The 27,067-nt window shown below is 46.0% G+C and overlaps 1 protein-coding gene across 3 annotated transcripts in view; it reads left to right on the top strand.

Annotated features, from left to right (window-relative positions):
- SCAI (suppressor of cancer cell invasion) overlaps positions 1 to 27,067 on the top strand; it is a 231,314-nt gene that overhangs the window by 50,837 nt on the left and 153,410 nt on the right. The gene's annotated exons all lie outside the window — the stretch shown is intronic.

Raw genomic sequence — 27,067 nt, 5'->3', positions numbered from 1 at the left:
CGAGTTTCTTCCCAAAGTTGTTTCCCAGTTTCATGTTAACGAGGAAATAGTTGTTCCGGCCTTTAACTCACCGGGTCTTTCCGTGGGTGAGGCCTCTTTGGATGTTGTGCGGGCCTTAAGGACTTATGTTGACCGCACTTCTTCGTTTAGGAAGTCGGACGCTTTGGGTTGGCCTGCTTCAAAGCAAACTTTGGCAGCCTGGATCCGTATGGCTATTTCTGAAGCTTATCTTCATGAAGGCCTACCGGTCCCTCCTTCTCTGAAGGCTCATTCCACTAGGTCTGTGGGTCCTTCGTGGGCAGCTCGACGTGGTGCCTCGGCAGTTCAGATCTGCAAGGCTGCTACGTGGTCTTCTGTCCATACCTTCGTGAGGTATTACAGGTTTGACACCTTCGCCTCTCAGGATGCTTCCTTCGGGCGGCGGATTCTCCTTTCTGCACAGGAGCGTCCCCACCCTTAAAGGATACTGCTTTGGGACATCCCCAAGGTATCCTGTGGATACCCTATGGACCCTGAAGTAGAAAATATGAGATATGGTAAGAACTTACCCTTGTTATCTCTATTTCTACGAAGTCCATAGGGTTCCACAGGACTCCCGCCCTGTCGCACCTGTGCTGCAGATGGGCTTTGCTCTGGTCACCGGTTTTCCGTCTCCCTCTGGTGAGAATGTGATTCTTGTATGTGTCCAGATCTTTGTTCTCTCTCTTCCTTCTCCTCCTCCGGCCTATGGCTTGGTAACTAACTGAGGTGCCTTGGCTCGGGGGCGGGGTATAGGAGGGGGACCTAGTGCATCCTGGGAGGCTGAAAGCTTAACTCTTTGGTGCCCTGCGACTGACGTCACACCTATACCCCAAGGTATCCTGTGGAACCCTATGGACTTCGTAGAAATAGAGATAACAAGGGTAAGTTCTTACCATATCTCATATTTTGCATGTACTGAGCCAGCTTACAAAACCACCTTGTAGCATTTTACACAGCACTTTCACTGTTTAAAAGTATAGTATTATATGCGGTCATGAGTTTACACTAGGGGCTCGATTCTGTTGATCGCAAAGTAAATAGCGCCAGGAGGGAGCTCCCAGCGCTATTCAACTCAGCTCACTGTTAAGGATTTCTTCTCCCACCCCTCAAGGGGTATGAGCAGAAATCCAACAAAAGTACAGGTGCGATGCTGTTTTCTACCCTTAGCGCTGGGAAAACAGCATCGCGCCGGGAAGTTTAGTTGGAGAATGCCCGTTCTCGCGACTAAACACCCTGTTTGAGGGGTGGGAGAACGGGAAGTCCCCGACCTAACTGCACAGAATTGAATAGCGCCGGGAGCTCCCTCCCGGCACTATTTACTTCGCGATCAGTTAAATCGAACCCTAGGAATTTATTTGAGATTATAAGATCCAAAAGAGCTCTGGTCACTAGTGACCCCTCACGATCTCCGGACTATAGATAGATAGATAGACAGTGAAAAGGTCAACAATGTCTAGATAGACACCAGATGTTAGACCATGGGTGGGCAATAAGCGGCCCTCCAGGTGTTGAACTACACATCCCAGTCTGCCTTGCAACAGTTATAGCATGGCCAACTAGCAAAACTGTGGCAGGGCATGCTGGGATGTGTTGTTTTACAACAGCTAGGGGGGGCGTTTATTAGCCACCCCTGTGTTAGATAGTCAATAGTTCGACGGGTACAAATGGTCAACAAGGCCCAAAAGTTCCGTATGAAAATGGTCGACGCACAAATGGTCAACACTTTGTTTTGTTTGTTTTTCTTAGGCGATTAACGGATGGTTAAGGTTAGGCAGCAGGAGGGAGGGTTGGGGTCAGGCACTAGGAGGGAGGGTTAGGATGAGGATTAGGGCTAGAAAAAAAAGTGTTGACCATTTCCCTATTGACCTTTTGACCTGCCGACCATTTGTACATGTTGACCTTTAATATGTCGCAAAACAAAAACTTTTGCTATCGGCGCTAATAATAATGCAAATCTATGTGTGTGCAGCAAATGAAACCAACCGGATTTTGTCATGATTTGATCAAAGCATTTAAGCCTGCAGCCCAGCATCAAGGGACCCCTACTTTTCTGCAGGTCCCTACACTAGCATAAATGCCGAGCACGCCATTACATTGCAGTTATATGTACTCACATCCTAGATACAGAGGGACTCCTCTATTGACTGTCTAACATCTCTAACATCTGGAGCCAAATGTAATCGGGTTAGAGTTTAGAAAATGTGAGAGTTTAGCAGTAAAACTCTCACACTAATACATTGATTGAGTTGTATTCTCAAAACCGGAAACACCTGGATGAGAGTTTAAATCTTGAGAGTTTTTTTCAGTCTGAAAGACAAGTTTGCATGTTCTGTGACTTTTTGGGGTCTATTTAATAAGCAGTGTTAGGAGTAGGGATGTGCGCCGGAACATTTTTGCCGGATTTGGATTTGGTTCTAATTCGTCGTCCGGATTTGGATTTGCCAAATTGCGGTGACTGGCTTTGGATTTGGATTCTTTTTACAAAAATTTACAAAAAAAGCTAAAATCACATAAATTTGTCTTTTTTTATTTTCTTCCTAGAGTATTATTAACCTCAATAACATTAATTTCCAGTCAATTTAGAACACCTCACAGCTTATAATATTGTTTTCAACATTATTGGCCAAAGGTTGCAGTGAGCTGACTGGTTACCAAGCGACGGCGCAGCGGCACAGACACCACAATTTAAAGCACATCTATGACACATTGCCACACAGCAGTGGCAGAAATGAAAAGTAGTGCACCCACCCAGTGGGATACGGCCAGCAGAATCACAGTACTTGTTTACAAAGTGGGCTACGGCCCTAGGAGTCACAGTGCACAATCTTATTAACATTACACCGCACATAGGGCCTGATTCACATTACACCATAAAGTAGTGTCTCTTATTTATGTTACGACACACAGTAGTGCCCCTTTTACACAATGCCCACAGTAGTGGCCCTTTTACACAATGCCCACAGTAGTGGCCCTTTTACACAATGCCCACAGTAGTGCCCCTTTTACACAATGCCCACAGTAGTAATGACCCTTATACACAAAGCCCACAGTAGTAATGACCCTTATACACAAAGCCCACAGTAGCAATGCCCTTTATACACAAAGCCCACAGTAGGAATGCCCTTATACACAAAGCCCACAGTAGTAATGACCCTTATACACAATGCCCACAGTAGTGCCCCTTTTACACAATGCCCACAGTAGTAATGACCCTTATACACAAAGCCCACAGTAGTAATGACCCTTATACACAAAGCCCACAGTAGCAATGCCCTTTATACACAAAGCCCACAGTAGGAATGCCCTTTATACAATGCCCACAGTAGTAGTGCCCACTTATACAATGCCCACAGCAATAGTGTCCCTTACACAATGCCCCCAGCAGTGGTGTCCCTTACACAATGCCCCCAGTAGTGGTGCCCCCTATGCAGTCCCCTTAGTAGTAGGGCCCCCTATGCAGTGCCCCCAGTAGTAGTAGTATGCCCCCCATTAGCAGGCCCGCAGTAGTATGCCCCCCCATTAGCTGGCCCCCAGTAGTATGCCCCTCCATTAGCAGGCCCCCATACACACACAAAAAAAAACTTACCTGTATCCCCGCTCCAGCCGCCGTCCGCTCTGCTGCCACGCGATGAGGAGGGAGCCGGAAGACGGAGCTCATGAGTGAGCTCCAGCCGGCTCCCTCCGTGCAGCAGCCAATGAGCAAGTATGTGTGACTCTCATTGGCTGCTGTAACAAACACACAGCTGCCGCTGGCGGCTGTGTGTTTGATCTGTGTAGGGCAGACCGCTATCACAGCGGTCTGCCCTACACTCGAGGAGCCCTGATGTCGGATTCTCTAGCGAGAATCCGACATCAGGTGGCCGCCGTTCGGCCCCGAACGGGGATCCGAGTCAGGCAGGGAACACACGAACAGGGTTCGGGTGGACTCTGATCCCCTATGTTCGGAGCGGTTCAGATTCCACAGAATCCGAACCGCTCATCCATAGTTAGGAGACAAAGTGATAAGGTGCCAGCCAATCAGCTCCCAACTGTCATCTCACAGGCTGTGTTTGAAAAATGACAGTTGGGAGCTGATTGGCTGGCACCTTATCACTTTTCACTCTGTCTCCTAACACTGCTTAGTAAATAGACCCCTTTATTACATTGGCTGAGTTTAAAAATGTGACAGTTTTCTCTCACATTTTCTAAACTCTCACCCTATTACATTTGGTCCATGGTGTCTATCTAGACATTGTCGACCTTTTTACTGTCTCTCAATTTTACCATAACCACCCCACCCCTGCATGTTTCCAGATAGACCTGGAGCAACTCTATAATACTCATGAATGTTCAGATAAATATGGTGAACTTTATGCAGACGTTAAAAGCTAAAAATTATTTTCTATGTAAAGAGTATGTATGAAAGTAAAATATATGTAAAAATTTCTTTTTTTATATAAAATATACAGCTATCTCTTACAATCTGGTTTTAGCTGTTCAAAGTACATGTTTTCATGCAGACACAGAAGTCAGATGAGGTTCAGGCTGTTCATCTAGTTTCTCAATAAGTTGGCTGCTGTCTCTCTCCATAGAAGTTACGCCACAGACGCATAATGTTTTGGGAAATTAATAGTGTTCATTAACATTTCATGGAACAAACATTTGAAGGCAGGTCCAGATCTGAGACAGGCTCAGTATGATTCCTCCCTCGCTCCCAGCTGCTGCTGGCTTTCCTGCACATTCAGAGGAATTGATTCACCAGTCATAGTTTTACTCTTGTGGGTCAGGTTTGGTTTGAAGAAAAAGAAGCAATAGGAGATGTGTACATTATATTTTTATATTATTATCCTTTATTTATATGGCGCCACAAGTGTTCCGCAGCGCCTTACATAGTACATAAAACTAATAAGTGAACAATAAAAAAAACAACTTACAGTACAGCGAAGGACAGGGCCGGCTCTAAGGGTGTTCAACCTGAGCGGTCGCACAGGGGCACCACACAGAGGGCGCACCCCTCCCAAATATCCCGATTTCAGCGGGACATTACTGTCTTGCGGTTCCACCCGTGGGCCGAAGTGGCCTGCGGGTGGTTAAAACGGGAGGTTGGTGACCCCCATCGCCACAGCTGTGCGGCGGTGCCGGATCACGGAGACTCTGAATGGATGCTGCGCACATGCGTGCGGCATCCATTCAGTGACGGGAGAGGGCTGGGGGAAGCCCAGCTAGTGAGGCTCCCCCCAGCCTGACGTTATTTGGAGGAGGACACGCCTCCTAAGAATGTCAAGTAGGGGGCGTGGCCTACGCGCGAAGATAGGGCGCTTCGGCCCTGGTGGAGGACATTATATACATTGCTGCAATAGTGATTAAAACACTCACAATAAGCAGTAGGGAGTTGGCAGAAACATGTTAGGTGCCCTTATGAGGAGTAAGGAGTAGAAGATAGTATAAGGAGAAGCACATGAAGGAAGAGGTCCCTGCTCATATATAGTCTATATGTTCATATTGTACCTGGAAAGTGGCAGCTGAAATGTTTTTCGTCGCTGATTCATGGTCTGACTACACTTTTTGGCGACTTTGGTAGGTCATCAACTCAAAATTAATTTAGTTTCTAGGGTTCCACTGCCTAGTTTTTTTTGCCAGTAATGCATGTTTTCATTCACTGCTATTAGCCGTTCACTGACATAGGGCCCTATTCAATTCGAAGCGAAAAGCCAGTTTCTGTGATACTTTGGTGCAGTTTATGTAATTTTCGCCGGTTTCAACTTATCCCCGTTCTCAATTCCAAATACTATTCGCCTGGGCGGAAAGTCAATGCAGTGGACCCGGCGAAAAAGTTTCGCCTATGAATAGCAGGTGGAAAAAAGTGCAGAATTGGGGTTTTGGGGTGCAAATGTAGGAAAACCACCCAGCACCCTTTGGACAGCCCCCCAAAGGTAAATTGTGTCAAAAAATGTTTAAAAAAATAATTAAGAACACCCCAAAACAGTACTTTCATTCTGGGGGCCAAAAAACGAAAGTTGGGGTGCCAAGTTAAAAACTAGCGAAATAGACTCCAGGGGGGTCTCCAAGTATGCGGCAGGTGTTTTTATGATTGCAGGTGGTTGCGGAAGGTGGATTTTTCTAATTTTTTAAAACGTCACATTAGCAACTTCAAAATATTGTAGTACCCATTTTCATGTACCCCAAATTTGATGGGACTAGTTATCTTCTCCCAAAAAACCTCCAAAATGCTATTCTTCACCACTTTTTAAAACACGCAAAATAGCACCTAATGAGACCATATAAACTGGCCAAATACCTTCAGCAGTGCTATTCGGGGGTATACAGAGTGATCCCCCATGTCAGTGCATCTTTTGGGGGGTGTCGCCTATTTCAGTTTCACCGTGTCCCGTTTTCGCCAGTTTGGAATTGAATATGGGGATAAGCCGGGACGAGTGTGATACTTTTTCGCACCCAAAACCAGTGATGACGGCAACGGACTTTTCGCTCCAAATTGAATATATGCCATAATATGGATATAGCTGCTGAGTTGCATTTGACACTGATGCATTGATGGATCTGTTCGGTAGTCTCAAGGAAACAAAAACAGTTATAAAAGCTTTGGAGTTTAGGGGGGAGATGTATTAACGGCAAAATGCGGTAAAACCCCCGAAAATGCAGTTTTCGGGGGTTTTACCGCATTCCCCGTATGTATTAAGTCGCTAGGTAACGCCACCTTCAGGTGGCGTTACCCAATAGAAGCCTATAGGCTTCTTAGCGCGACGCTCGGGGCTGGGAAGGATCCTATCGGATCCCTCCCATGAGCCCCCGCTGCCCGCGGCCTTCTGCGCATGCGCAGAAGGACTTCTGGGTGTTCAACCCGGAAGTCCCTCTGCCCGGCAGCATCGCAAAGGACAGCTCTCATCGAGAGAGCTGTCCTTTGCGAAATCCTTGGTACATACCGCGGTAATGAACCGCGGTATGTACGCGAAGTCGGGGGGGATGTACCGCAACGGCGATGTCGCCGTTAATACATCTCCCCCTTATTTCTATCATACCATGTATAAATTTTACCTCCCCCAATCTGATTTAACCCAAGGCTGGAAGCATGACGCATTGCATTTGGTATGCGATGCATCACGCTACGCATGCATGCCGGCATTAATTACATTCATTGCATGAAGGAAATCACAAAGGACAGCTCTCTCGGTAAGAGCTGTCCTTTGCGAATGAGGGGCTTCCGGGTTTATGACACACAAGTCGTTCTGGCGTCCTTCTATGCATGTGCATAAGGATGTGCGCACTGCGGGGGGTGCTGGGAGGAATCCGATTTTGATCCCTCTCTCACATCTATTGGCGAATAGAAGCCCATAGGCTTATATAGGGTAATGCCATCTGAAGATGGCATTACCCACCACATCCAAGCCGGGCTTGGCGCATATGAGAAATGCGGTCAAACCCCCCGAAAACTGCATTTTCATGGTTTTGACGGCATTTCTTCCTATGCCCCTGGTATAATAACTCCCCCATACTATGCAGCCATTCTCGTACCAATATGTGCTTTTTATTATGATTGCCTCTTTACAGGACAGTCATATTTATTTTACAATTTACTGTTTCTGTTTTGCCTTTAACATACTGTTTATTGAATAAATACTTAAATATGTTTACTAGATGTAACTTTTTTGTGGTTGTTTTATAGAGGTCATGTTACATAGAAACATATAATTTGATGGCAGATAAGACCCATTTGGCCCATCTAGTATGCCCCTTTAGAATTAGGTTATTAGGGTTTGGTTAGGGTTTAAGGGTCATGGTTAGGGGTTATGGTATTAGGGTAAAGGTGCATACACACTTAACGATTTGCCGTTAACGTTCAATCGTTCAAAAAATTGTTCAGTTTCCGAGTTATAATGAACGATAATCGTTCAAGCGTGCTCCCGTTTGAAGTTCATCGTCCATGTCAGACTGTCCAACATAACTATTTTCATTAAGGGAAGGAACATTTTTCGTTCATTGTTGTAAAAACCTTTCATTACACTTCAAAAAATCGTTCACTTTTTCAAGGGTTAATCTGACAGAAAATCTGACAGATAATCGCTGGTTACAAAATCTTTACGTGTGTATGCACCTTTAGTGGTTACCGTTCAGGTTGGATGTGAACTAACAATGCATTTCCTCACACACTCCTATCTCTCAACTTGCAAGCCAGACAGGTGAGTGTAGCCGTGTCGGATTAGGGTGAAGCTGGTACCTGGATGTGAGCGTGGCTGTGTAGTGGAAGAGTGGCAAACCCACAGTGTAAGTGTCAGCTCTTATGCAAAGTTATTCCACTGCCCCATATAACGAAGTGATGTGGGAATGTGATGGCCTGGTCCCCAATCATCTCATCCCTAGTAACTACACCTATTGTATTCTCCTGTGCTGTTACTAATACCCTTTTTACACCGCGCATCAACCCGGGTCCAGTAAACCGGGGATCCGACGCGGCTGGCTGCGTTGAGCACGGGACGTTCCCGTGCCACCCTGCAGTGTAAACGGCGCGACCTGGGTCACGATGACCCTGGTCGCGCCGCATGCCGCCCGATTGACCCGGCTTCAGTGGCGTTTGGAGATTATATCATCTCCAAGCGTCCACTGCCGAGCCGACCAGAACGGAGCAGCGCACCCCACCTGCCCTCCCTGCCTCCGGACTGCTGCGGAGCAAGGTTAGGGGGCCGCGGAGGTGGAGGTAGGGTAAGAAGCACTGCTCACCAGCACTGGAGAGCCGGGTCAGTGCTGGCCCGGCTCTGATGTGAACCATGCCCGGGTCGGCGCCGCTGACTTTGGTGTATAAGTGGTATAAATATACATGGATACCACCTTGGTAACGTTTGGCCCAAATTAATCTGATAATAGCGAAACTGAGCTACAGCTGTGTGGTGTTCTCCAAAAGCACAGCAGGTTAGGAATGATGCACTCATGTCCCCCTGCCAGGATCGTGGGTTTACATACAAATAAACTACACTACAAGATGATTTTGTCCAAAGCCTTTACTCTGGTAGAGTGGTAGAAGGCAAAAAAAAAAAAGTCAGGGCATAATAGGAGGGCTTCAGCCAGATGCATGTTGTACAGTCGGTGTTTATATATAATGTATATGTCTACATATAATGTATTCTACAGTACCTCTTCCTTGTCTTTATTGCCATTCTTAAATGCCATTAGCCATCGCAAGGATGTATAATAAATACCTGGATACCCCACCACTACCCATTGCTAACTGCAGTGTAGTAACCTGCTCCGTTATCTAAAAAAAACAGTACATCTAGTATAGTTACTAACATTTGTAAATTGAATTAAAGGAACCGTTACCCCTGACTGCTTCCTTTTGAGGGATTTCAAGCATAATGCAAAACCTTTGTTCAGTTAGTTGCGTCACGGGACAATGGATAGCTTAGGGTGGGTCGTTTGCTGTTGATGAGTATTAGTAGGATTTCTTAGGGGTATATTAGTGCAGGAAAGGAAAAGTAGATCATTTTAATAAAGAGTTTGATGGCACCTTTAGTTGGGCAAAGCAAAATGTCAATAATGTGTTGCTGTTTAAGTGTTTATATAAGCATTTTAGTAGGAGATATAATTATGGGATGACACAGAGGGGATTGAAATGGAAGTTTTATAAATAGCTTGTGGGCGAATAAATGAGTAGACGAGGTAGATGTGGGTTTATTGAGAAGCAATAAATAGCCTGGAGCAGGGAGTACTGTACATAATGTAATAAGGGTGGATTTATTTAGTGATAATCCTTTATTATAGTCCATTACACCTGGTGCTTAATCCTGCTGTATGGCCTTGTTCAAAGCAAAATATCATGAAGTGCAATAGAACGCTGCACAGTAGACTTTTGCTGCACTTAAAATTTGTTTAGCCTGCAGTGACTGGAGTCTCCTAGCCTGCAGTGACTGGCAGAGCCGTAACTAGACTTTTTGTTGCCCTGTGCCAGAAAGAGCATTGGCGCCTCCTCATTTTTCAAAGGGACATAATGCACCCAAAAAAGGGCCATGGCGTCATGGGGAAGGGCCAGGGAACAGATAAGGAAGGCCAGAAGATGCTGGGGATGAAATAAGAGGAAGCTACAAGTGAGAATGATAATAAACAGAAATTTTACAGACCCAAACAGCGCCCCCTGACCTGTGGTGCCCTGTGCGATGGCACGGGCCGCACTACCCTAGCTACGGCCCTGGTGACTGGGCTCTCCCAGCCTGCAGTGACTGGCCTCTTCCAGCCTGCAGTGACTGGCCTCTCCCAGCCTGCAGCGACTGGTGTCTCAAACAATTGAATTTCTCCTTTGTGTTGGCCATTACTCACAGCCATGATAAAAACAATTCAATTCCCCCCATAGGTTCACACCAAACCACAGCGCTATTTAAATAATAAGTCCGATTTCATGAAGCTTATTTGTTTGTTTCTTTCTTTATGAATGGGTAAACATACTACCTTATTTAATAAAGTAATGGATACAATTAGAGTGATTGTAACTTCCTTTTCACAAATTTACTTTAAACACAGGGATTGCCATCCATTTAATGGGGCCAATTACTCCATATGTACACTTGCTATGGGGGGAGTTCAGATGTGTGAGAAGTGCTAATGCAATGCCCAGTTGCTCATATATTGGGCACTTACATTAGTTTCGACATTGCAAGAGTGCGATGCCGGCAATCCGCAATTTACAGTTCCAAAATGGCACACCACGTCAATGTTGGGAATTAAGGGCCTGATTCAGACCCGTTCGCTAGGATGCGTTCGCACGCAGTTGTCAGTAGCCAAAATATGTAAATCCTGCGATCGCTAGCAAGACATTAGCACGCCCACTATGTCTTGTCGTGCGATATCTGTATGTATTTAGACGCTTACCAGCCAGACACAAGACGCCCACTTTCCCTTAGTAACATTCGTCATCTCCAGTAAGTGTATTAAATAATCGGTAACATCTGACCTATACGCACCACTAGTATTTGACCATACCCTACCGCAAGCACTGCGAGTGCTGCTGTGTGTAATTCAGCCATGTGACGTGTACGCGGACGATGCGTCTTATTTATGCACGCCTCTGAAACGGCGTGCAGACACACCTGCGTTTGCACCACCACACCCCCATTACCATCGACCACCCACTGTCACCGCCCAAAAACAGCTTGTCCTGTCACTCATGCTTGCGGAGCATCTTTGTACTGGGTGCGATTGCTCCGCGGTCGCATGGACTGATTCACGCACGCGCACTGCGTCTTATACGCATGTGCAGATTGCAAACATCTGCAGGCTACCTGCGAACGCAGCCTAGCGACCGGGTCTGAATCGGCCCTAAATTCCCCCATTTGTTTTATGCTGAAGCTTGGAGGCAGATTTACTAACCAGCGTTTTGCCAAAGCCACCGATCGGCGTCTTTGACCAATTCGTTTGAAAATAGCAAAAAAAAAAGAATGCTACACCAGCCTGGCTTAGCATTAATTGCAGTAGCCACTTTAAATTCATTGGTCAAAGTCGCTGATCATTGGTGGCTATGACAAACAGATGTTTAGTAAATCTATCTCTTAGAGTAAGCCTAGCGCCCCAAACTTTTATGTTCCAACCCACTGTACACAGGACATTTTACACACTGTAGGGAAAATTTAATAAACTGTAAGTTGTCAAACGCAAAATGTTTCACGTTTTTGTTTTTTTTTTCCCCTTGAAAACATAACTACATTTCTCACTCTGATAATCCAGAAATGTGCAGGCTGATAAGAGCATTGCTGTTAACGACCAGTCGCACAACTTAGGATTCTGCATTGCCCCCTTGGCCGGATTGAGGACCACATGGGCCTGGGGCTCAAAATGAATGAAGGGCCTATTCTGAGACGAGGTGGAGCTGTGACCAGTGCTATGAGCGTGTATGTACCCCTAATAACAGAGGTTTCCAAATTCCGCCATTACAGTCCAGGTTTTAAGGATATCCATGCTTGAGCACAGGTGGCTTAATTAGTACCTTAGTCCATTTGATTTAGTTATCTGGATTCAAACATGAATATCCTTAAAACCTGGACTGTAATGGTGGAGTTTGGGAAACTCTGCCTTACACTATCTGTTCCAATGTCTTCCTAATTCCATAATAATAAATTGTAACATTTTGTAAAATAAATAAAATACAAATTTTAATATTTATTTATGGCCGATTGTGTGACCAGCTAGGCAGCCAGTCATCATCATACGGCCGTGTAGTGTTCACTCTAGGTACGACGCCCAGCAGGGCACCGGACCTAGAGAAAGGGCACTTTGGAGGGCGCCGAAGGCCACTGGAAAAGGGTCTGTCTTTAAGAGACACACCCCCCTATCACTCTTGGGGTCGTGCCCGGCACTTACGGACATGTTGTGCTGCCCCCAAACACTCATGTCTCTGTGAATAGAGGCCGGATCCATTCATTGGTGGTAAACGCTATACGGCAATTTTCACCACCTGCGAGACACTGCTGCCCGCAGGTGGGGACGGCACCCGGCAGGCTCTTTTAGCGTGGCGCCGCCAAGAGGCAGGGCGTATTCTGTCCTTTTGAAATCGGACAGGTCGCGGCGCCCCGCTAAAACGCTAGCCATGATGATGGGCCTATTTTGATGGGGAGGCCTGGAGCTATAGCTCCATCTGCCCTATTGTTCTACTGGCCTGGTTGCCCTGGAGTAATGTAAATCAGAGAAACACCTAACTTCTATGTCTGCTTTTCACCAACAGTTGTCACACACATGTTGAACAGATGTAGCCAGGTACAGTATAAGCATTGGTGTGTCTCCTTGATGATCTTGCTGTGTTTGAGCTATAAAATAATAGGGCTCCTATTGATGAGAAACCCACGGTCTTTGATGTCTCTTCTATATACGTTTTCTCATCAGTACTCTTGGTGTTTTTTGTTTTTCCGGGGGATTGTCCATACTTTGTATTGAGCCACATCTGACATCATTACTGTACATTATATTATAAATGTAACCGGAGCTATGTAAGCATTCCTGACGAGAATATCCTAAAAATAAACCCTCTCCATAATCGCTGCATTAGCTTTGCTTCCAGAATAGAGAATTGTGAATAATTGAGAGAGATTGAAATCCTCTTAATGGAAAGTAGGATATCACTGGGGATCCTAACGAGCAGTCTTGAATGGCATGGGAAACTGAGTCCGTTAGAGATGCTCGCACACCAGGGATTTAAGTATTTATTTCAAGTTGACCTGTAGCCTGGAAAGTAGAAACTGACAGCAACGAAGAACAAAATGGCCTATATTATATTTTCATTATTAACTCAGAAACACAGCAGAGCACTGCTAAAACGTTCTCATTTACTGGAGTTTCCCCTTCGACTTGCTGCACACTGAGAGTTTTTTTCAGAGGCTCCAGTGCTGCTGGTTTTTGCAGGGAAGTTACTGGCAGTTATTGCATGTATCACAGAAATATTGGACTGCTTAATTTTCAGACTGAAAATGAACTAGAACATGCCTTCCCCAACTCATAAGGTGTCGGCACAATCTGTCCCCCCTGCAGTGCAACATGGCTTTTCCAAGATATAGATTTGTTCATTTTGTAATTGTTTTGCCTTGCTTCTCATTTTAGGTCTATTTATTGTTTGTGGACGACAGTAACTATGTATTGATGTGTAATGTAGTGATACACAGTGATCTACCGCGGCAATTTACTATGTTGGGGCTCCTCCAGAAGACTTAGGGAAAATCACTCTCCTCACTGAGGGTATTTTTCATTGTCACTGGCAGGCCAACGCTGCTTTCGAAAATGTACAGTAATAGGCACAACTGAGGTCGATTTCCAGGCATGCGCATTGTAACTTTACCCCGCCTTACCGGTCACCATTGCCAGGAATACTCATTGTACTGTGGTGGCATTAGTTGGTTCCAAAATCTTAAGCTTTTCACCGCTTGTTAAAATTGACTCAAGCCCTTGTGCCCATACTTCTCTATGGGGATGGCAGGTAGCGGCACAAATGTTAACACCGGAGAAATCGCTCTTATTTATTAGCAAATTGTGTTAAATGATGACAGTCTGGCTCCAGTGTTTTCAGCGGGAATTAGGCTCATCACAGCTTCATAAATAGACTCCTAAATTATGTCCTGTTTGTGCAGCTACACAAATGGGAGTTCCTATCCCCTAGCAGATTTCTCAATGAATCCTTTTCTGTACAGTAGAGTATAGTTGTTGGCGATCAATGATAATTCTGTGAAACTGTGTTTTACGGGATGTAGTTAGTATCTTGACAGCAGTCTGAATCCCGGCTCCAGAATCTCGACTGTAGTATTAGGGCGAGGGTTAGGCTGGGAGGAGGGTTAGGCGGGGGGGGGGGGGCGGTTAGGCTGGGATTCTGACAGTCAGGATGCTGCTGTCTGTATTCTGACCGTTGGCATCCCTTACCCTATCCGTGTTCACCACCCTCTGAATTCAGTACGGATAAATGTCTGTGGATCTGAGCTTTTGATGGAAATGGCAAATTATAGTTTACTGGTAGCTGACACCGGGTCAACCAGAATATCTCCTCTGTTAGATTTTTCTGAGTCACTTTAGAATATTGTAATATGATCGGGGTAGGGGTCCCTCTCCTGGGGTAGACGGACGCCTCCTTACACACAGCAGCCAGGAAACCGCAGTAGTCGTGGGTTTTCGTGCAAGCTGGTCGGCACCAGTTTTTATTGTGTAACACCAATAATCAAACAAACAAAACCTAAAAATAAACCCTAGCCTGTCTGGGCTCTAACTAGACAGGTAACTCCCTCTCTACTTGTGGCATGGCCTACTACCTTACCACAAACATAGTACATACCAGTGTCACAGTGTCTCAGAACAAAACCTCAATGTCTGTTCTCCCCAGGGTGTATGAGACATTGCATCAAAACTCTACACAGCTCTTATGAGCCACTTCCAGGTGTAATCATTAATTAGCCTGTTCTCAGGTTGAAAAACCCAACACCTGAAGTGGCCCTATGGATGGAGCCCTCCCTTCTCTCTCACACCCACACCCCCAGGACCCATTATTCGTCTTTTACCAAAAGCCGACACTCAAATCTGCTTGGTAAAACAATCTTTTGCTGGGGGTTCAAATACATATCACAGGAATCTGGGATACACATACATGCCATCCCCAACTTCTCCAGCGCCTCTATCAAACTGCTCCAATCACTGGGATTTTTTTCCCTGTTGATTATCTATTATATAATGCCCTAGACTGTTGTGTCTGTGCCCCCCCCCCCCCACCCCACCCAAACAGATCCCACTGCAGTGACAGGACAGACCAGTAGAAGAAAAGGACCACTGCGCAGGGAACATGGGTACATAATGCAGTGGGGAGGGGAAGAGGGTGGACTGAGATGACCCGACATATGCCAGTGTATGGCGTAGTAAGATAATTTATTGCCATTTTATGAGATGTCGTAAAGGTCAATAAAGGGACGCAAAAAAAACATTTGTTTGACATAGCCATAAATTATACGTTGTTAGGGAGAGGTATAGTAAACTGGTTTCTGTTTTTATGTTGTATGTTTATTATTCCTGGTTAGCCTCACATTTGAGATAATTATTCATTAACAATACCTCGGTCTGTAATATAAACTAAATAGTCAATACCTTGTGTTTAATTTAATAGCGTTTTCTGAAGGGAAGCAGTAGAAGCTCGCAAACGTCTGAGATTACCAGGGAGGTATTGAAAAGTTGCGTTAAAGATAACACTTCGGCACTGCATCTCAGTCTATGAATCAGGCCCAAAGTTTTCGCAGAACTAGCGATTGTTCGCTACTGCCAGTAGCGGCTCTAAGCACGGGCAAGCCAGGCCGTTGCCCGGAGCGCCATTGTATTCGGCGGGCGCTAGAAACGCCCACCCTCCCTCCCGGTGCTATCGTGATTATGTAACTTCAGGGGAGAGAGCGGAGGCGGGAAGGGGCAGCAACATAGGACGGCACTGGGCGCAGCAAAGCCTAGCGATAGCCATGGATACTGCGCGTGTGCAAACGCCACACTGTGCGCACACAGTGATTGTATTGCGATTACTCTCATACATAGGAACCACTCGCAAAGTGAGTGACAGGTAGTCAGTGCTGGGGTGGTAACGAGGGGGGGGGTGGTGGTAAAAAAAAAAACTCAGCCACTGCGATCTCCTGCGCAGCATGAGAGATCCCTACTGGAAGGCATTAGCATATTTTGGAAACTGCGATCCGTGAGTATGCAGTTGCGATTGTATTAGTGTAAATCTCTGAAACAGGCCCTTTATCCTCATGCATCTGAATTTACCGCTATTCAAATGCCTAAAGGCCTCCTGCCCATATTACCGTGCCAACCTGTTAGAGCTGTGGTTAAATCCTCAGATAAACTTATCCGCCATATGTACAATGCAGCTACATTTCAAGTAGCCGATGATTGAAAAAAAAAGCCCAGCAGCCTTCTAGAAATACTGTTATTAACAGACTCTGACATTCTGCTTCTATGGAATATATTACGAGCCTCCCCCATGATACTGTATCCACTTTTCATTAAGTATGGGTTCCCTAGTACTTATACAACAGCATTTTCCCACCAGGAACCATCTAACTCCTTCATTTTCCTCTTGGTTTCTATGCTTTGTTCTTTTTGTTTCTTTTGCATAATATACCCTGTGTATGGTTTAACGTTGCTGTTCAGTTATTTTTATTTTTGGGTACATGTAAGTAATGGGCACCCATTGTTTTGCAGATCGGGCGTGAGTGCGAAATATTTCTCCTCGCAATCTCCTGAGGTGGTGAGAAGCAATGAGTCCAAAGTCGGGCTTTTCGGTGCCCAAACTGCAGTTTTGGCAGCGAGACAAATAGTTTAGACAGGTTTAGTCACTTTACGCTATAAGTAATGGGCGCCCACTACTTACGGGCGCCAAGTGTCTTGTGGGGAGTTGTTCTTGCCATATGTCTGCTGTTCCACCAGAGCATCAGGTGAAGGCACTATGATCAATATATTTATTAATTTTTACTTGCACACCTATGCAGGACGTGAGTGATTACCTAGTTTGTGTCGCTAGGGATTGGGAAATTGCCCCACCCTCCCAAATGTGTTTGTTTATTGTATTTCTTGTCTCAAGCTCGCACATATTACATTCAACTTTATTATACTCATCAGGGCCGGACTGGCTATCGCGCACTTCTGGCAAATGCCATAAGGGCCGATGGCCAAATGGGCCGCTTTGGCTAAGCCAGGCTTACTAGGCAGTACACCCTCCCGGACGGCACCTTGCTCAGCAAGTAGACGTCACAAATGCGCGGCCACGTCGTGACGCAGCGTGTCATGACACGGCCGCGACCAAGCACCATGGCAATGGGGCAGTGGGAATCTGGGCACCCGCTATGGAGACAAGTCTGCTGCACGGGAGGTGGAGCCGCAAGAGGAGCTGAGGCACAGTACACGACATTCAGAGGAGGCGCACTTCCGGGTTCTATGCTGCTAATGAAACCCGGGCATCAGCTACACAGTGCAGCAGGACGCTGCATCACAGGGGACTGCATATGGTGACTCTGCACACTCCAGAGGTATCTCTCTCTGCCATCTCCGCCATTAATTTCTTTCTGTCTCTGATCTCACCTTATTCATCCTCTTACTCTCTCTTCAATCTCCCCTGATTTTTCTCTCTCTCTTTTCTGTTTCCCCCTATTCCCCTCTTATCTCCTCCTTTTCCTTAACTCTGCTGCCTGCCCTTATTCCTCCTGTCTCCATTCTCCCCCTATTACTACCCTCTATCTCCCATCGGAATCAGTATGATTTACCACCGGCCGCATGGCCAGTGGTTCAAATCCCAACATAGTCTGCCCGGCAAGGGTGAAAATGCCGATCGTCAAAAGGTAAGTGTTTCCTAACCCTCTCCCCCCTAACCTCCCCCGGGGGGTGCCTAGCCCTAGCCCCCCTTCCCCTAACCTGACCCTAACCTCCCAGGGGGGTGCCTAACCCAAAGTCCCCCCCATGAGCCCTAAACCTAACCCTCAACCCCCTCCCCCTTCGCGGCTGTCCTTCGACCGGGATGCTGGGCGCGGGTCTCCCAGCATAGGTAAACTGAAAGGCGTCGAGATCTCGACGCCTGTCATTTAACCCTTACCGGGATTAAGCAGTTGGGAGGCTGGCGGTCGGCATTGTGTCCGCCGGCTTCCCGACTGCTTCCCCTCCCATCTCCCCCTATTCCTCCTCTCTCTCCCAGCTCCCCCTCTTTCTCCTATTGGCTCGATTCAATGCAACGCGTATTGAATAGCACCGGGAATGAGCTACCAGAGCTATTAAATTCTGCTCGTTGTTAGGTCAGAGAATGCCCTTCTCTCACCCCTTGCACCTTAAACAGGGTGTTTAGTTGTGAGAACGGGCAGTCTCCAAATAAACTTCCCGCTGCAACGCTGTTTTCGCCGCGGTAAGGGCAGAAAACAGCATTGCACCTGGACTTTTGTCGGATTTTTGCTTGCATCCCAGCAGCGTTCTGAATTGAATAGCTCCGGTAGCTCATTACTGGTGCTATTCAATTTGCATTGATTTGAATCGAGCCCAATGTATCTCTCGGCTTGCCCTATTCCTTCTCTCTCTCTCCCAGCTTCCCCTCTTTCTCCTATGTCTTTCCCATCTCCCCCTATTTCTCCTCTCTCTCCCATCTCCCATCTCCCATCTCCCCCTATTCCTTCTCTCTTTTGCAGGTTCCCCTCTTTCTCCTATGACTCTCCCATCTCCCCCTATTCCTCCTCTCTCTCCCAGCTTCCCCTCTTTCTCCTATGTCTCTCCCGTCTCCCTCTATTCCTATTCTCTCTCACAGCTTCCCCCCTTTCCCCTATTTCTCTCCCGACTTCCCCTATTCCTCTTCTCTCAACCAGCTTCCCCTCTTTCTCCTATGTCTCTCCCGTCTCCCCCTATTCCTCTTCTCTGTCACAGCTTCCCCCCTTTCTCCTATGTCTCTACCGTCTCCCCCTATTCCTCCTCTCTCTCCTAGCTTCCCCTCTTTCTCCTGTGTCTCGCCCGTCTCCCCCTATTCCTCTTCTCTCTCACAGCTTCCCCCTTTCCCCTATGTCTCTCCCGGCTTCCCCTATTCCTCCTCTCTCTCTCCCAGCTTCCCCTCTTTCTCCTATGTCTCTCCCGTCTCCCCCTATTCCTCCTTTCTCTCCCGGCTTCCCTTATTCCTCCTCTCTCTCCCAGCTTCCCCTCTTTCTCCTCCTCTCTCTCCCAGCTTCCCCTATTCCTCCTCTCTCTCCCAGCTTCCCCTCTTTCTCCTATGTCTCTCCCATCTCCCCCTATTCCTCCTCTCTCTCCCAGCTTCCCCTCTATTTCTTCTATGTCTCTCCCATCTCCCACTATTCCTCCTCTCTCTCCCAGCTTCCCCTCTTTCTCCTATGTCTCTCCCGTCTCCCCCTATTTCTCCTCTCTGTCCCATCTTCCCCTATTCCTTCTCTCTCTTTCCCAGGTTCCTCTCTTTCTCCTATGTCTCTCTCAGCTTCCCCTATTCCTCCTCTCTCTATTCTTTCCCAATTCCTTCCTACTCTCTCCCAGCTCCCTTCTCCTATGTCTTTCCCGGCCTCCCCAATTCCTTCTCTCTCTCCCGGCTTCCCCTATTCCGTCTTTCTCTCCCTGCTCACACTACTTCTCCTATGTCTCTCTAGCTTCCCCAGTTCCTCCTCTCTTTCTCTCGGCTCAACCTGTTCCTTCACTCTCTCGTGACTCTTCCCTATTTCTGCTCTCTCCTGGTTCAACCTATACCTTCTCTTTCTCTCCTGGCTCTCCCTATTTCTTCTCTCTCTTCCCACTCCCCATATTTCTCCTATGTCTTTCCTGACTCCACAAATTCTCTCTACCCTGTTCCAACCTATTCCTCCTCTCTCTCCTGGCTCTCCCTAATTCTCCTGTGTTTGGTCCCCTCTTTCCTTCTCTCTCCCCAGCTGCCCAAATTCCTCCTTTTCAAATTCCTCCTTTTTTTTCTTCTCCTGGCTCCTCCTTTTTCCTGTCTCCCTCTATTCCTTTTTAGTATGTTGCTATTTCAAACCTGCAGATCCATGTAGTATTAATATTGTATACAATATATTGTTTATAATATTTCTATCTTATAATATTTGTTATGGGCAATTATTCATGTTTGTGTATATAGATAATGGACACTTGTGTGACATAATGTGAAAAAGGGACACAGATGTAATGTGAAAAAGGGAAACTACTGTGTGTTGTAACAAAAAGGGAAACTACTGTCTGAGAAAGGGACACTACTGTCTGACGAAAGGTGAGAAAGGGCACTACTGTGTGATGTAACATGAATAAGGGACACTACTGTGCAGTGTAGTATGATGAAGGGATACTACCATGTGGTGTAATGTGACTAAGGGACACTTCTGTGTGACGTAACGTGACTATGGGGCACTATCGTGTGACGTAATGTGAAAAAGGGATACTACTGTGTGACGGAATGTGAAAGAGACACTACTATGTGGCGTACCGTGAAAAATTAGGTGGCTACGCCCCTTCCCAGCAAGACCACACCTGAATTTTTCTCCGTGCTGCCCCTATGGATGGCGGCACACATGCTCTTTTGTCAAAATGTGTAGTTGCGGCTCTGCTTTGGTGTGCACAGATGTGTCCTCTGCGTTCAGCACCCCTTCCCTAAAAAGTCCTACAGTGAACACTATCTAATTTTCTACAGCTGCTAAACTAGGGCTTGGGGAAAATGCCTTCCCCTTTCTTTTGTGTATGACCTACACCAGTGAAGTGCCAGCTTTACCAATAGATATCTGTCCAATCTGGTGGGAAAGAAAATCTGGTCCATTTTCCAGCATCTGGGAGCAAATTTCTATTGTTATTTGCTCCCATACATTCCCAGATTTTCTGTCCCACCACACGAATTGGACAGATATATCTATAAGTGTCTACACAACTTAACCGAACCAACACAATACCAAATGTTTGACTCCCCTGCAGGATGTGCTCTGTTGTATGTATTTTAATAGAGAATGATGTGTACTTGTCTTTTGTTCTGATATTAATTATATATGTAAGAGCATAGACTAAGAAGTGGGAGGGGTCAGGAATAGTAAGGGGGGGAGTATATGCCAGGAGCCAGATGCCTGTGCGGGCCTGTGTGCTCTTTAAATGCCAGGGCCTATTTTTAGTCCCAGTCCGGCCCTGATACTCAGGATTGTGGCCAGTGTCTTTGTCATGATAATAAACCACATATATTCTGGAAAACATACTTTTGAGTAAATGCCTTACCCCCTGGGTATTCCAACCATGTCATGGGCCAGTGTTGAGACTAAATTGCCAGTTTCAGCACTAATGGAATCTCACTTTCTTACCATTTTCATTAATGTAGCAGTCTTTTAAATACACACATTTTCCCCCTATAGCCTCTTTTGAATAGGATTGACTTATTGGGTTATATTTACTAAAGAGGGTTTTTTTTTTTTTAGAAGTGGAGATGTTGCCCATAGCAACCAATCAGTTTCTACTTAACATTTATCTACCCCCTTCTAGAAGATAATATCTCAAATCTGATTGGTTGCTGTGGGCAACATCTCCACTTCTAAAAACCCACACTTGAGTAAATAAACCCCATTGTCTCTAAAAAGTTACTAAGTTTTGAAGTTCTGGCAATTTTGCATAATTTTTTTTCTTCTCATTAAAAGAATAGAAACTCCTATTTACTAATCCTGCTCAATTAAATGCCTCTGACAGACGGGTTTGTAAACATTGCTCTTGTATTATGTAAAAAAAAAATTGAAAATTAAGAGAGGAAAAAAAATAGTGTTGTGGGAGTCTACCCATATTGATAACCAGCCCTAGGCCTCTTAGCCTACTCATTACCTAACGCACTTGTGTTATGGAGAAGAGCATTGGTATTTCAACCCAGTGCTTGTTATTCCAAGGGAGGGGTCCCATTTTTTGGGGTGCTCCTACTTCCCTAGTATTTACAGTCCTGAGCAGATTAGTCTACTGCTGTTGGCAGGGAGACCCCGTACTGTGGACCTGATTCAGACCTGGACGCTATTTGCGTCCGCTCGCTGGCTAAAAGGGGCCCTCTATTTAAATCATGTGCTCGCACTGCGTCACGTAAAGCCGCCCACTAAGCTATAGCGAGCGGCTGCACTGTGCGCTCGCACCTGTATAAAGACGCCCCTTTGCCACTCGCAACACACGTCATCTCCGGCAGTTGTAGGCTTAAGCGGGAACATCGAGAGCCATCGGAGCTGCTCGCAGCACTTGTGGTAGCCTTTTCCCACCACAACATTGCGAGTAGTTCTGGCAAAAATACAACCCAGTCACGTGTGTAATGACGCTACTTTACTAATTGTGCACGCCCATTAAACGCCGTTCTGACGTTCGGGCACGCCTGCGTTCGCACATCCACACCCCCGTTTACAAGCACCTTCCCCTGTTACCACCCACAAACGGCACTATCTGTCACTCAAAATAACGGCCCAACTGCGGGCTACGGGCGAGCACTTTCCCATCACAATGACTGGTTCGTGCATGCGCAGATTGCGAAAAATCACTCAATGCGAGCATAGCATCCGGGTCTGAATCGGCTCCTCTGTGTCTCCCTGCTATAACGTCACCAGTGCTGGCTGGTTCAGCCTAGTGAAAGTTAGTTAAAAATAGAAGGGACTCCACTCCATTTCCCCCCTCTGTTTTTCACTACCAGCCCAGCCTTAGAAGAATTTTATCTAGTCTGCACAGATCCTATAGATTTGTGGCTGGATAGATTTTTAGGATCCGACAGGGATTGACGGTGAGTTTTAGAAGGTCAAACCAACCTTTAATTATTGCTGAATTTCAGTTTGGAACCCACCATCACTCCGCGGTGGATCCCGTCTGGTTCTAAACCCCTGCAAAATTGATATTGAGTAAATTTATTCAATCTCTTAAGGCTTATATAATGAAGAATTTCAATTAAAATGCAGTTTACCATACAGCCAACAATTGATATGTCTGACTAGTATCCTATCAGATACAGCAAGGCTGTTCTGTGTTGATCACATCTGAGATGTTATGGCTGATAATACGTATCCATAGTAGCAGAAGGCAGTAAAATGAAACCCATGACAATTAAAAATCGAATTCTATGAATCTCATTCATCCACAACCTAAATATGATTTTGGGGTCTATTCATGAAGCAGAGAAAAGCCCAGTGTAGCTGAAATCAGGGCTCTTCTCTGCTTCCTGCTATTCATGGAGCAAGTTTACCGTGGACAAGTGTATTACTTCTTCAGTGGCACCCCAGCTTCATGCCTTCATCGCATCACCATACTTTTGTATGGTAAGTGTGATTCATAGAAGAACGGAAAGCTAAGCTTCCCTGCTGTTTGCCCAGCAGCCAGCGCTTGGCCTGCCCCTTTTCCCAACGTCCTTTGTAGCAAGTCTGACCTGACCTGCTGCTCTTGACGCTGACGCATGCACAGTGAGGAGCAGGCATATCGGGTGCAAGTAGAAACCTGTGAAGTGAGTTTTACAGGATCACGGAGGGGCCAGACACCGCCCGAAGACACCGGATAGGTAAGTGTACATGAATGGCTACTCAACATCACTGTACAGTATATTGCATTGATATGATGCAATATATAGTGAAATCTTTTAGTAGCCACTTCATGTTGTACACTTTATAAGACCCCTTTGTATCTACACCTACAGGGGCGTTGTTTTAGGTGCAGCCGGGGCGGACATGCCCCCATTTCCGGGAAGGCCGGCCGGCCCCGCACCGTCCCTTTTGCCTGTGAATTAGATCACACAGGACCCATTCTGCATATTTGCAGAACGAGTCCTGCGTATCCGTAGATTCCCAATAATCTGGAATCTGCGTTCAGCATTGCACTTGCGTGCAATGCTGAATTAGCCCCGTAGTTTGGATACAGCAACTTAGCCCTTAGTGCTGCAGAAAGCAGATTAGTTAAAATGCTGCTTTTCAGTCATGCAATAGTTGTAAAAGATAGTTGTAGAGATGAACGCCGGACCAGTTTTGCTGGTTTTGGTTCTTATTCGTCGACTGGTTTTGCCAAACTGCCGTGACTGGTTTTGTATTTTGTTTCCAAAAATCGACAAAACAAGCTAAAAATCAAATAATTTGATCCTTTTTTGTTCCTAGAGTATTATTAACCTCAATAACATTCATTTCCACTCATTTCTAGTCAATTTTGACCACCTCACAGCTCGCATTGTTTTCATCTAGTTTAGACCAAAAGGTAGCACCGAGAATGCTGGCTGACTAAGCTAAGCGACAGCAGTGGGTGGCACAAACATGTGGCAGTTTTAACTTCAAACATGGCACATCTAGGAAACAGAGGTACTGCGTTGGCAGACAGGAATGGCAGTTTAATAAACTATAAATATGTTGTCTACGCAAAAAGAAAGTCAGCAATGCCCCAAATCAGCGCATAATGCAAAGAAAAGAGGTGTAAGATGGAATTGTCCTTTGGCCCTCCAACCGACCTTTATGTTGTGTGTATATATTAAACAGGACATGCACAGTTTAACAAACCAATCACTTCAGCAACAGGGACTGCCACTAGTTTCTGAAGTGATTGGTTTGTTTGGGCCCCCACAAACTCAGCTACTAATGGGTATAAGGCAGCTAACAGTATTGTTAATCCTCTCTACAGTTGGAAGAGGTCATTCTCCTCATCTGATTCCTCAACCTCATCAGTGTGTACATCATCCTTACACAATATTAATTCATCCGTGCTGGAATACACCATTACAGGTGCCTCTGTATTTTTTTGATGGTAAAGGTCTTTCTAGTGGAATTTCCAGTTCATTTTGTTGAACATCAGCTTTTCCACATCTTGAGGAAGTAGCCTCCTATGCCGGTTACTGATAAGATTCCCGACTATGCTGAAAACTTTCTGAGTACACACTGGAGGGTGGGTAGCTTAAGTAATGCAAAGCCAGTCAAAGAGACTCTGTGACGTGCCTATTTGTACGGTGTCATGAAAATTATCCTTCTACTATTCTTTGGACTCTATCGGATGTATTCGTGTGTCACTAATTGTCGGCAATTCTATTAGACATGACCAGTTGTCACAATGTTGTGTTGACTCCTCTGCATAAAAACTTGGTCCTTTGGGAAAGCTGGGCTTTTTCCTGGCAGCTGCCGGAGAAACTGATGGAGGAGATGTCGTCGTATCATGTGCCATTTGAGCTGCCAAACTTGCTCACCGGGAGCTATTTGCATCTCTTACGATCTAGGTCAGTTGGAAAGAAAGACACGACTTACGACTTAAACTTAGGATCAAGCACGGTCTCCAAATTGTAGTGATCCGATTTCAAGATATTGGCAACCCTTGGATCCTGGCGAAGCAAACAAAAGACTTGATGTACAAGTCCGACGTACTTAGCGGAATCGCTTTGTTTCATCTCTTCCTTCAATTTCTCAAGCTGATTATCCAAAAGCCTAATTAGGAGAATTGCCTGACTCAAGCTAGCGGTGTGTGAACTCACTTCACAGGTTTCTACTTGCACCTGAGGCTCACACTGCGTGGAGTCAGACCGCTTTTACACACATGCTCTGGGGTACTACAGTAGTGTTCACTCTAGGGGCATGTCTCTGATGCGTCCCCTTTTCGTCACTCTTGGTGGCGTGCCCGGCACTTACGGACATGCCGGGCTGGCCCCAAGCCCATGGTCACTGAATGGATGCCGGGCGCATGCGCCTGGCATCTATTCACCAGCGGTGACCACTGCTTTGCCGTTTTCCCCACCCACGGGACACTGCGGCCCGCGTGTGGAGGGCAGGATGTTTTCAGCCCTTCAGAAATAGGGCAGGGCACGGCTCCCCACTGAAACAGCCTAGCGGGAACGCTATTACAGAGTACTGGGGTGCAGTGCACAGAACAGTAAAAATACAATTTTTTTTTATTATTATTTTATTTATTTTTTTACTTTTTAACAGCTTGTGGATGGACACACTGACAGCAGCGCAGCCCCTTAGATGGACACAGTGAGAGCAGCACAGCCCCTTAGATGGACACAGTGAGAGCAGCACAGCCCTGATGGACAACGCAGAGTGCAGCGTGACTGGAGTGAAATGGTGCTAGGTCGCAGCACCTTTTACAGAATCCAAAAGCCGCGAGAATCCAACGTCAGGATGATGACATTCTGCCTTGATATGAAATCCGAGCCAGGGCTCGGATTAGACTCTGAACCCAGCTGTTATTACAGGGAAGATTCACCTATGTTGAGCTAGTGAGAAGCTGGTCAGATATCCCCGGCCATGAGAGAGGGTAATTTTGACTCCTTCCCAATTTCAACCTTCCAGAGAGCCAATGCTTATGAGAAAATGGATTGTCTGTCTGTGTTTCAGCATTTGTTTGCTTTTTACAATGCTGCACTTTCCTGGGACACTCTGTGCCCAGGCTGCCAGAACCTGAGGACATGAAAAACAGAGCATCCCCTTCTGCAATGATACCAACCGCCTCTGTAAGATGATGGGACATAAATATGCATCTTTTATTTAGGAGAGTGGACATTTAGTTGCTAAAATGCGTTTATTAATTTACAGGAAATTATACTTTAAATGCATATAACGCAAATATTTCATCTTGTTCATTTGCATTAAGTTACATTTGCCGTTTAAGGCACATTGAACTCTATACTGTCCACTCTGCATATTGCAAGAGCTGTGGGCTGTAAGAAACAGAACACTTAAGTTGGGTACACACTAGATGACCTATGTACCCAGCAGACGACAGATGCGACGGACGATATACTGTGCATTCCGTACACACCACGCGATTTGGTGTGCCACCGCACGTTATGTCGTTCCCCCGCCGCATCTTCGGTATAAAGCAGCATGTACTGCAGATCTGACAGACGACACCGCGGGAGCCCGCTTAGTACACTGGACGGTTTTAAACGTTTTGTCATTCTGATCCGTCGGAAAACTACAAATCTTTTAAAAAATTGTCTAGTGTGTACCCAGCTTTAGTGGGTGGAGTCTTTCAAAAGACAGAAATTTTTGGAAGTTGGAGATCTCCTTTGATTGAAAATAAACTACTTATTTGAAGGTTTCTTCCCACCTTATGCTGGGCATACACTATGCAATTATCTGCCAGATATCTGGCCAATCTGGCTGGT

Source organism: Taudactylus pleione, unplaced genomic scaffold (genome assembly GCF_031769625.1).
Source record: "Taudactylus pleione unplaced genomic scaffold, aTauple2 ptg000110l, whole genome shotgun sequence".
Classification (NCBI taxonomy): domain Eukaryota; kingdom Metazoa; phylum Chordata; class Amphibia; order Anura; family Myobatrachidae; genus Taudactylus; species Taudactylus pleione.
This window is presented reverse-complemented; position numbering and strand designations above follow the sequence as displayed.